The 12,123-nt window shown below is 34.1% G+C and overlaps 1 protein-coding gene across 1 annotated transcript in view; it reads right to left on the minus strand.

Moving 5' to 3' along the window:
* The window catches only part of LOC138708738 (uncharacterized), a 1,008,888-nt gene extending 998,764 nt beyond the window's left edge, over positions 1-10,124 (minus strand). Inside the window, exon 1 of the mRNA XM_069838867.1 lies at positions 9,802-10,124. The gene's annotated coding sequence lies outside the window, so the exon portion shown is untranslated. The remainder of the gene's footprint in view (positions 1-9,801) is intronic.
* Positions 10,125-12,123: the final 1,999 nt, after the last annotated feature.

Below are 12,123 nucleotides of genomic sequence, written 5' to 3' on the forward strand. Positions count from 1 at the left end.
ATTCATGTAACTGATTTTACATTTTGATTAATGTTTATAATATTGGTGATTGAGATGGTGATGAGTCATGATATGTAAATTTCCAATCCGGCATTTGCCTTTGTGACTGAGAGAAACCATGAAAAATCCCAGTCAGATTGGTCACCCACGGGGTTTCAACCGAGGACTTTCCGAATGCGAGTCTCAAACGCTACATTCTGAGCCAACTCGCCTGGTTATAGAATTATTATAAGTAAGATTCTGCAATAAATAGTTCTCAATATGTTAACAAAATAAAATATCACATGACTAAGCTTCCTACAAAGATAGGTTACATTTCAGCAATGTGAAAGATTATTTTAAAAAATCTGAACAATCTAATTTATATATTTTCAGGTATTTTGTGCGAGATCGTGCGTATTTGCTTGGTTTCCGCACAAAACCAATCCGCGGAAAGTATAAAATTCCACATTCAGTATTCCCAACCTAACACACATAACAATTTCCCTCTTCTTACCGCTTAAGCGCGGCATTCATTTTACTGCTTTAGGCTTTTAACATATTATTTTTAGAGACGTTTAACATAGTAATAATTATAAATTGGAAACTTACCACTGCAATTTCACCTAAATTGCACTGTTAATTATTGTTTTTAAATATTTGCAAAAATTAAGAAAAATCTACAACTCCACTAAAGTTACTGCATTCGAGTAAGGAAGCCGTGAAAAAATCAACAAGATTCCAGATGCTGATGTTATTACTGCAATATGTTATATAAATAATACTGTTAAAACATTAAAATGAAAAATAAATTATTACGTAACCTTGCCGTTTGTTTTAAGTTCGCATTTATAGACTGGGGGGGGAAAAAAAGACAGACGTATATCACGGCCTGCTGGAGTATAGTAAACACAGAAAACATTTTAAAGTAACAATGTTGAAGATAGATATTTTTTTTTTTTGCAAATTTGCCGTCATTGAACAGAAACCAAGATGGAGATTTCATTGCAACTAATTAGAAATTCCTCTTTCAGGTATGTAATAAACGATCTTCGCACAAAATAATGCACGATACACGAGCGGTATGTTTTCTTTCAATTCTCGGAAATTAAAAAAGCTCAACTACGTTTCGCTTTTTCAAACTTTTCCTCGAACATGAAAACTTCAACATACCGCTCTTGTAACGCATATTACTATTATTTTGTATTCTATGCACAATCTGAAGGTAATTACGAAAATTTTTTTACGCTGGAATCTTATCAAATCGTGTCTCACACACCAATCAATTGACAATGCACTGTTTCATTGTTTCTAAGTGATCGAAATTGTTGAAATAATGTCAACGTGGAAAAGATTTACTAGATAGATGTTGCAGAATATTACATAATTGCGTGATACTCTATCCTACCAAGTCAATATTACATCAAAGTCATAATCTACAGCAAAAATTGCGATGCAGTCTTTCAAACAGAATTTTAAATTGCACAGCCTATAGTTTGCATCAATATTTTATAACACAACATCATGCTATAATTTCTGTTTGTACCTTTGGCTAAAATTCACAATCGATTAAAAATAATAACGAACTTACATTTCACATTCAACAATAATGACTGAGGGAGTCATAATGTTTTAAAACTTACTGCAATTAGTTATTAATTATTGTTATAATTGAAGTGGGATTATGGAATTGAATAGAACTAAAGACGCCAACACTCAAATCGATTCCAATACAGAGTGAAGTAGGATCTATATTACACTGGCGTCAATTGGACACTTGGCTTTAATAGCCCCGTCATTCGGGGGAAGCGATTTCAATTGCTGCCTATGCTGAGGTATAACAGGGTCTAGTACAGACCTGCAGAACTGTAGCTCCTCGGAGCGACTGCCTTACTACCCCTTCTACCCCACCCACCTTTTCTACCAGTGCGGTCATAGCGTTCTAGTTACGCTCGGTTGCATCAACATTCATTCTCGCGGCGGCAGGTACACAATACGCTATCAAGAATTACAAATGAATAGACAATAAAATCCTTAGGAACATACCTTTAGAAAGTAAGAGAAAAATGAATGATGGAAATAAATAAGTTAAAAGACATGTAAAATAAATTTTAAAATGTATGTGTGCATAAAATGTATGAAGGTCTACCTATGTATATATCGTCTTATTACTAGTAAAGCCGATTAAGTCCACTTTTTGTGTAAAATAAGTTAAGTACAGTCCCCGACTTGTCTTTCCGTGCTCTGTGTTCTACTAAAATGGAATAAATCCGAAATGTTGCATGCAGACAACAAACCAATTACTTTATTTGAAGAATTTATTATGATTTTTCGTACATTAATAAAGTTTTAATTCCTGATTTTACAAAACTTGCATTACTGGTCTTAACTGGTTTTACTAGTAATAGGACGATAAATAAATTGTACGTTGATAAGTGAGTGACAGCTATATGACCGATGTCAATGCTGTCATTCAACATTGTAACGCACTCCAGTCAAAAGAATGAGTGAGTGAGTGAGTGAGTGAGTGAGTGAGTGAGTGAGTGAGTGAGTGAGTGAGTGAGTGAGTGAGTGAGTGAGTGAGTGAGTGAGTGAATCAATCAATCAATCAATAAATACACAATACGCGTACTGCAGTTTAAAGAGAACTGGAACATGGCAAAATATAAACCCGTGAAGAAATACTACTTCCAAAGGAAATGGAAATATGATTACTTTGTTATTGAAGACGAAAGAATTGCTTGGTTACTGTGTGCCATCCAATTTATTTCTACATGTCATTTCAATATTAAACCACATTTCAACAAAGCCCATATTATTAATTATGGAATGCACAAACTTTCGGGTAAGTTCATTATTACGAACTCTATATTGATTATTTATTTATATAACTTACTGTTAAATTAAGGACGTCACTCGTTGTGTTCATTTTGGACTGAAATTAATAGTGACTTTCAAGGTTCATTACTTAAATGCTATAAATGTATGTTTCCGTAGGTGGTGATAGGAGGAAAGTTTTCGAAAATCTAAAGCAGGTTAAGTGCATAGAAATATCAAAGAAACTACCGACAGGAAATCTAGCATAATTGTAAACCTTGAAACGAGGTAACGCATTATAAATACAATGAATTTATTACAATCCTTTTTGGAAATTACATGCCGCCACTGATGGACCTTGCATGTAAACAACTCTACATGGAAGTCGATCATCTCCAATAGAAGTGGAGTGATGCTGACGTCATATTTTCCCTACTTACGGGTTCTGCAGGCCTGGTCTAGTATATACAGCCACGAAGCTGAATACGTAGGAAAGATACATCCAATGACAATTAAACTTTAGTTGCTAGCCACTAGGATCGCTACTATCTCACAGTCTACTGTTCATAGTACTCTCAGTTGCTAACCGTTTGGAGCGAGAAATGCAAAATATCACCTCAAGCTTCGTGACTATATGTAATAGACTGTGGTATAACTATACTTTATGGGTTCGATAAGAGCGGTGAATTTTTTTTTTTTTGATGAGACAAGTCTAAGTTAATGTATGATTAATTTACTCAAATTTTTATGTAATGAAATTTTAATGTCTTTATAGTTGGGGATTTGGGTGAAATGCACAATGATGTCGTTATGTAAGGTACCACGTGAAAATTGAACCGAGTACTACTTTCGTTGACATTTGTATATTAGTCATAGTGATAAGAAGTCTTATAGTACATTATGCAACGAGCCTATAATGGTAGTAATTAAGACGCAAGTATGTTTATGAAACGAGCGCAAGCTCGTTTCATAATTTTCTTACGAGCGTCTTAATTACCATTATAGTCAAGTTTCATACGACATTTTATGCTCGAATATATTGATTTTTTCCGGCAATTGGTGAAATTAATTTGCGGGAATGTGCTTTGTGAAAGGCTGGAAGATGACGGTGAATTGATGTTAATTTGTGTGTTGTTTTTTTCGATTGAGTTTAATATTGTCTAATCTCGCACTAGTTGTCTTTCGATTGCATATCCGAGAATAATCGACACTTGCGCTTGCATATTGCTACAATGGTATTTTCTGATTAGTGGAACACCTGAACTTTAATGAATAGGTGTACTTTAATGAGGTCCATTGAAGGGCTGCTACCAGGTGTATAATTACTACATTTCGGCATGGTTGAGCATAAAAGTAATATACGTTACAAGAGCGGTATGTTAACGCTTTCATGATCGAGGAAAAGATTGAAAAAGCGAAACGTAGTTGAGCTTTTTTAATTTCCGAGAATATGAAAACAAACATACCGCTCGTGTATCGTACATTATTTTGTGCGAAGATCGTTTATTACATACCTGAAAGACGAATTTCTAATTAGATTGCAATGAAATCTCCATGTCGGTTTCTGTTTAATGACGGCAACTTCGGAAAACCAAAATTTCTTTCTTCAACATTGTTGCTATAAAATGTTTTCTGTGTTTACTATACTCCAGCAGGCCGTGATATACGTCTGTCTCCCCCCCCCCCCCAGTCTATAAATGCGAACTTAAAACAAACGGTAAGGCTATGTAATGATTTATTTTTCATTTTAATATTTTAACAATATTACTTATATAACATATTGCAGTAATAACATCGGCATCTGGAATCTTGTTGATTTTTTCACGGCTTCCTTAATGTTACTTGTATCAGGAATGCAATAAGTTTCGTGGAGTAGTAGACTTTACTCAATTTTTGCAAATATTTAAAAACAATAATTAACATTGCAATTTAGGTGAAATTGCAGTGGTAAGTTTCCAATTTATAATTATTACTATGTTAAACGTCTCTAAAAATAATATGTTAAAAGCCTAAAGCAGTAAAATGAATGTCGCGCTTAAGCGGTAAGAAGAGGGAAATTGTTATGTGTGTTACGTTGGGAATACTGAATGTGGTATTTCACACTTACCGAGTATTGGTTCTGTGCGGAAAACAAGCAAATACGCACGATCTCGCACAAAATATTTTTAACTCAATAAAAAATTCAGACTCTACATAAAATGTGTAGTCGCCATGGTTACGCAAGGTCTGGAATTTGTCTACCACTGATTTTTACAATAAGTAAAACACATGTAGGTATTTCAGACATAACTGAAGGATTTTGAGTTAAATTTATTTATTGTTAGCTAAATGAGTATAAATAAGTCTACATGTGTATTTTTAAAACTTATCCTGTATTGTTGGTGCCAACATGTCAATTCAAATATCTCTCAAGAGCTGAGAAATTATGAAATATCCCTCAAGAGGTACTTAATACATTATTTTAAGTTAGAAAATTTATTAATTAGGTCATTTTCTTTCATAGTAAACATAATAATATCATAATACTCCTTCTAGCATATCATATCAGCCCTAAAATGTTTATTTTTTCATTTCATTGATTGTATTCCATAGATTTTATATTAGCATTGAAGCATTAAGATGTGAAACAAGTCAAAATTTTACAAGATTACAATTTTTTTGGCGAGATGAAGTAGGGCCGAGGATTCGCCATAGATCATCTGGCATTCGCCTTACGGTTGGGGAAAACCTCGGAAAAAACCGAACCAGGTAATCAGCCCAAACTCGGATCCAACCAAAGCCCCTAGCACAGCTCCGTATCAGCAGGCTAGCGAATCTGCCGACTGAGCTACGTTGGTGGCTCTACAAAAAATATATAGTATATAGCAAATAGATGATTTAATTTACAAACCTAAATAATTATTCATCAGTTGAGCTATATAAATTTAATAGATGCCAAGTCAATTAATTAAATTTAAAAGCACAAATAATTCAATCGTAATCACCCTTCTCATTAACACACTAATTACTGTTTGACTGATCAACATTCACAGCTTTTCTTTTAGAGAAAAGTGAAGCTGATACTATACTGAGTAAGTGTTATTATTTTAATTATTGTACTTGTTCCTGAATCACGTATGTAACTTGTAAACGTTAATAATTGCTTGTAATATCTCTTTATTACTCTTAACTATTCCATTGTTCATGAATTAAGTATTAATTTGAAAGCGAAAGTCAAACTTTGTTATATTAATCTACTATTGATTATCTTTTTAAGGTCGTGTATTTACTCTGAAACGGTTAGACATTCTTGTATATTTTTTACATTGATTATTCCTCAAACATCTCTTTAATTTTTAACAGGATCCATTTTTCAATAAGGTGTATTCTTCTACATAATTCATGTGAATTGTAACTGTGGCCACAATTTTATATTACAATTTTACTATTGTTTATTGGTTATAAAATATGTATTTTGATGCCAACTATAACCCTAATATACCTCTGGTTGAAATAGGGTTAATTAAATTGGATAATAAAAAAAGGTAAATTTAAAAATAATTCTATCTGTATTAATTCAAGAGCAATGATGAAAGGAACCGAATATTACATCCAAGTTTCTTCAACAAATAACATTGCCTTTTCTTAAAATGAATTTATGAGGCTGATAATGATTTTTTTAACTTTGTTCAATATTGATTCTTAAAGAGCATAAAAATGTACGTCCATAATCACACTTGAACATTTTCTAACTGAGCCTTTGGCACATTTTAATCTCTGTATCAAATTAGGCCGAATATTTTTACTGTATCATATTAGCCCTACTTGATCCTATGTTATTCGTATATGTTTTTTTTTTTCGTTAAGATCAAACAAGACTTCATCCTGCATCTTAAAATTATTGCCCTCTAAATACCACCCATCTCCCGAACATGGTGTATCTCATCTTTTACTTTCACCCGGTTGTCAGTTCATATTTTGAAGCAATATTTTATCTTTTGACATTAACTGAACTTATCCGAAATAGTTAATTCTTATCCGTGTCATGAAAATGAGTGGCGGTATGGCACTGTATGAAGATAGAATAAAATCTAACCACCCCACACAACACAAACATGCTGCATTCAGGACAATGGTACACAGATTACTCAACATACCCATGAGCCAACAACACTACAATGAAGAAGTGAACACAATCAAATACATAGCACAAGAAAACGGTTACAACCCAAACATAATAGACAACATCATAAGAAAGACAAAACAAAAACTTAACAAACACAAAAACACACAAAACACAACACAAACACAACAACACAAGAAATACATCACACTAACATATGAAAACAAAAGCACACATAAGATCGCATCTTCATTCAGAAAGCAGAATTACAACATAGCATACAGAACAGAAAACACACTACAAAGATATCTCAACGCACAAAAAACACAGTCAAACAAATAAATACGACCACACAGGTGTATACAAACTCACATGCAATAGTTGCGACAAGTTCTACATAGGACAGACAGGCAGATCATTCCAAACACGCTACAAAGAACACATTAAAGCAATAACCAGAGGACACAATACATCTACATACGCCGATCACATAACCAATGCTAACCACATATACAATAACATAAATGCGGACATGGAAATCCTACACATACAACCCAACAACCAAAAACTCAACACACTAGAACAATACGAAATATACAAACACACTAAAACACACCCCGATCAAATTCTCAACACAGAGATCAATTTCAGTACACACACACTATTTGACTCCACTTTTCAACACCTTTCAATAATGAAACGCACCCACATAACAGGCAGAGAAGTTCGAGATGACGCCGAGATCTAGTAGGCTCTGAGGATGGTGTGATAAGCACCGAAACAGGTGTAAGCCGCACAGACTTACATAACTAACAAGGGTAAGTCCGCTAGTTAATCAATTACTTATATTCAAGTGTTAAAAGTAGTGTACGCAAGAATCAAAATGAATAAAAGTTTTGTTTGACGAAAACAATCAGAATAAGTAATGGTACAATATTGTCCATCCATCTAAACAGATCATAAACACATTTAATGCAGGAATAAATAATATAACACTGAAACGGGTTTCTCACATTTCACTTAGTCTAGGATATTTCTCTCTTCAAAAACCATAATCTTATATATGACTTTTAACTACACTCCCTGCGTAATTATGGTTATGATGATTCTGCTGACAGAAAGTATGTTGGTGGTGACTGTAACACACCCATATAGGCTAACATTTCATATTACTCCATATCTACCACTCCTAATTATCTTTTTTCTCATATATGAGCATTTTAGGCATGACGGAAACTGATCCAGAATCTGTCAACGACTCTCAATGTTCCGGGCTTTGTTTTTATCGAATTGCAAAGCTAGATTTTCTCCACTGTAGCTCCTGACCTACTTACAGTAGAGTTGGAACGATCTTCGACCTACTTACGTCATCCACACGACTCGGTAGCATATTTTCATCCAGTAATACTTCAAGATAAGACAGAAATGTACACCCATATCTTATTCTGCAATGTAATACTGAAACCTTTAGTCATGTCATTTTCGGTGTACGTTAGATGGAAGGGAATCCTATTGTTAAAATTACAGAATATGGAATAGCAACAAGAATTGACTAGCAAACACATGCAATATTATCTGTGATCGTAAAAACAAAAGTTCTTTCTTACCTTATATCGGTCTTAACCTCATCAAATAACATTATAATAATAAAATTCAAGATTTAGATGGTGTAACTGATTCCTGATCTCCAGATCATTGTTGTCTCGTCTCTATAAATTTTCTATTTTCACAGATGGGTGTCATTCAGGCTTAATTCGAAACCGAAAATCATATTCATAATAAATCAGTAGACGCCATCTAGTTCACAACAATAGAACCAGTCTCGACAATAGAACACAGGCCTTCGGATTTTACCATAAAGATTAACTCGCAATATGACCAGAGATGTAAAGTGAGTATAAACAGCAGTCAAAAAATATAATTATATTACGGCCAGTTATTCATTCTTCTACTTTTTAGCTTAGGATTTGTTGGTTAAGGAACTTATTTATAACTCTAAGAGAAACAGAATAATGTTAAAAAATTTAATATATCTAATTCTTTCGATCCCTTTATGTTTATTAAGTAATTCTTGATGAATAATTCAGTCGTTAATATTTCTTTTATGTTTTTTGTTTATATTTTCTATATCTGGTTTATTTTATTGAGATAATTTAGGTTACTTGTTTGGTAGTGATTTAATTTCTTTTGGTTTGATTCAAGTTAATTTAATTTAAACGGAAAGGCATGTAATAAAACAACAATAATAACACAAACAATAATAATAATAATAATAATAATAATAATAATAATAATAATAATAACGAACCAATCTTTTTATTTTCAGCATTGACATCCCACTTTTAAGAATATGCATAATAGAGGTTCTAAAATTTAATTTGAAGGGTACACGGGAATAACGATCAAGGTCCATTTTAGAAAGTTTCGAGAAAAACTAATTTTAAAGTTTAAGCACTTAATACTTAGTTATGTGTGTATTTAATAGAAATTGACGTATTGGAATGTCAAGAACGATGATTTCTTATTACTAGCTAGACCACATACTTCCTTTCCTCTATAAGAGAGCATTATTAACTCAATTTCGATTTTTGATGGACCTTGATCGTTTTTCCCGTGTACCCTACATTTGTGGTTTATTACTACTTGTTTACGAAGTGTGTTTAATTATTTACTTTTTTATTTATTAAATTATATATTTATTTACTTTTTATTTATTAAATTATTTATTTATTTATTTATCTATCTATTTATTTATTTCATTATTCTTTTTTTTTTTTTTCGAATTTTGTTGCCCAGTGTTTGATACTAATCCATAGCAACGAAAAGTTGACATCATGCTGTTTGTAAAAGATAAATCTGTCGCCTTCTGTTGTTATTTACATACAATGTGTGTTTCTACTTACAATGCATATGTCTCCCTGAAGAATGAACTATTTCGGAAGACGTAGTGTTTGTTCAGCTGTGTGCAGATTGTGTTCACCTTAAAAGTTAGTGCAAGTCATCTAGAAGTGACTTCGAACACCACAAATCATTCAAAACACATGCGATCAAATTTCACTCCACGTTCGACCTGTCCCATGAATATCGTCACAGCTCTAAACGGCACCCTGACACCGCGCACAAAGGAAGGGTCTTCACACAATCACATTACATAAGAGTGGCCGCGGCGGCTGTAGCTACAGTGTGCCTGCAAGTGACAGCCGCCAGTCTAACACTGCATCTCGCGGGAGACGCCTGATGCTGCTGCCACCCGCAGCAACTGTAGCGAGTCTCTCCGATCAATAGGCCGCAGTGCGCAGGCCAGCGCCTCTCACGGCCTGCTAGATCGATGGTGGGCGGCGACCGGTTTCCTACGAGTACTTCGAGACTGTTAGGCCCGTAACACACTTGCACAGTTTTCGCCAGCGAGAAATGTGTCGCGAGAAAATTTAAAAAATTGATAACATGGATTCAAATGGACGTCAACACACTGGAAGAGATTCTCGCTCGAGGCAAAAACCTCGCGCGAGTTTCTCGCTGGAATCGGTAGCTCAGCGAATTTTCTTGACACATTTATCAAAGATGTTTGACATTTATACTCTTTACGACGATTGAATGTAGAAAAAGATATCACAGGTGGCGATGAATTGCATTGATTTTATTTGAAAATGAGAGAAGATGGCTGATAATTGCAGTCAGAAACTTATCGAACTTGTATGATGTCCACCTGTAGGCCTATTTATATGATACACGGGATGAAAACTATAAAAACACGAAACTTAAAGAAGAAATCTGGAGACAAATATCAGATTATCTGAAAATAAATACGGCTATATTTTATTTTGATGAGATTTAATAGTATTGATTAAACATTTCAAATAATGTATCTATATGTCTTAACAGTTTACGTAATTTTAATCAGAACATAGCAAAGAATCCTCTATCATATCATGAATGGCAAAAAAGAACTGTGGTCCATTGAACCTGAAATAACGCCTAAACGTATCATCATTCAAATCGAAACCAGTTTACCAGTGTCCAAAACTCGCCCTTATTTTCGTAAGATGCAATGTGATTTTCAGATATTTCTGGCTTTAATTTTAGGCCTACTTTTTCTTTTCAAGAACAAAATATGTTCATGTAACTCCATTTCCTCATCATCTGAATACTCAGATTCAACAAAGCGTTCGTACGTAATTTGTAAAGTACGACAATATACTTACAGGTTATATATTTAAGTACGACAATATACGTAAATACATAACCTATAATATTTCCCCCAACTAGTGATTACTATAATCAGATAAGTGCTTTCTGCATGAAGGCAGTGCATAGATGATCATAGCGAGGTGTGATCTGTGATAGCGAGAACTCGCCAAGTGTGTGGAGGAAGTCTTTCCTCATCTTTCTCGTAACACATTTCTCGCTAGCGAAAACTCTTCAAGTGTGTTACGGACCTTAGGAAGTTGTTTACAGGCATCAAAGAGTAGAGAGGACGTGTCTACTAGTGATGAACAAAACCACAGTCTAATATATACAGTCACGAAGCTCAATACGTAGTAAATATGCATCCATAGATAGTTGCTAAACACTAGGATCGCTACTATCGCCTCATTACAGACAATGCGAAATAGTACCGGCACAATCTATTGTTCCTAGTACCCTCAGAACTCAAGCTTCGTGACTTTATATACTAGACTGTGAACAAAACTAACTGCCTCTACAGGCATCAAAGAGTAGAGAGGACGTGTCTACTAGAGATGAACAAATCCACAGTCTAATGCAGAGGTCTCCAAAACGCGTACAGTCATTCGTGATCCCGATGCTGCCCGCCGAACACAGTGTGCTGTAGAGAAGGGGGAGAGACTCGTACCTCAACAGATGAGAGCAGTCAGTGAGGGATTGCGGCAACGATCTCCTTATGTTTACAAATAATAACATCGAAAGGATAAGAAATATCATACGTTTGTATATTATTTTGACATACTAGGAAGCTTTTACTTTTCATTGAGGAATATTCAATAATGGAATAATTCATTTCGCATTACATCTAGAAGACATACTGTATGCACGATTTTACAAATGCTCATTCCGTAAAGGGCTTCATTGATTTTCCAATACTCCAAGTTAGAACATAGCTAGCAAGAAGTTTTTTTGTTTAAGACTGAGGATACATGTGTGATTTGTGTTTCTATTTTCTTGTTTCAAATTTATCAAAATATTTGTTTGTATTTCACATAAAATGA

Source organism: Periplaneta americana, chromosome 11 (assembly GCF_040183065.1).
Source record: "Periplaneta americana isolate PAMFEO1 chromosome 11, P.americana_PAMFEO1_priV1, whole genome shotgun sequence".
In the NCBI taxonomy this organism is placed as follows: domain Eukaryota; kingdom Metazoa; phylum Arthropoda; class Insecta; order Blattodea; family Blattidae; genus Periplaneta; species Periplaneta americana.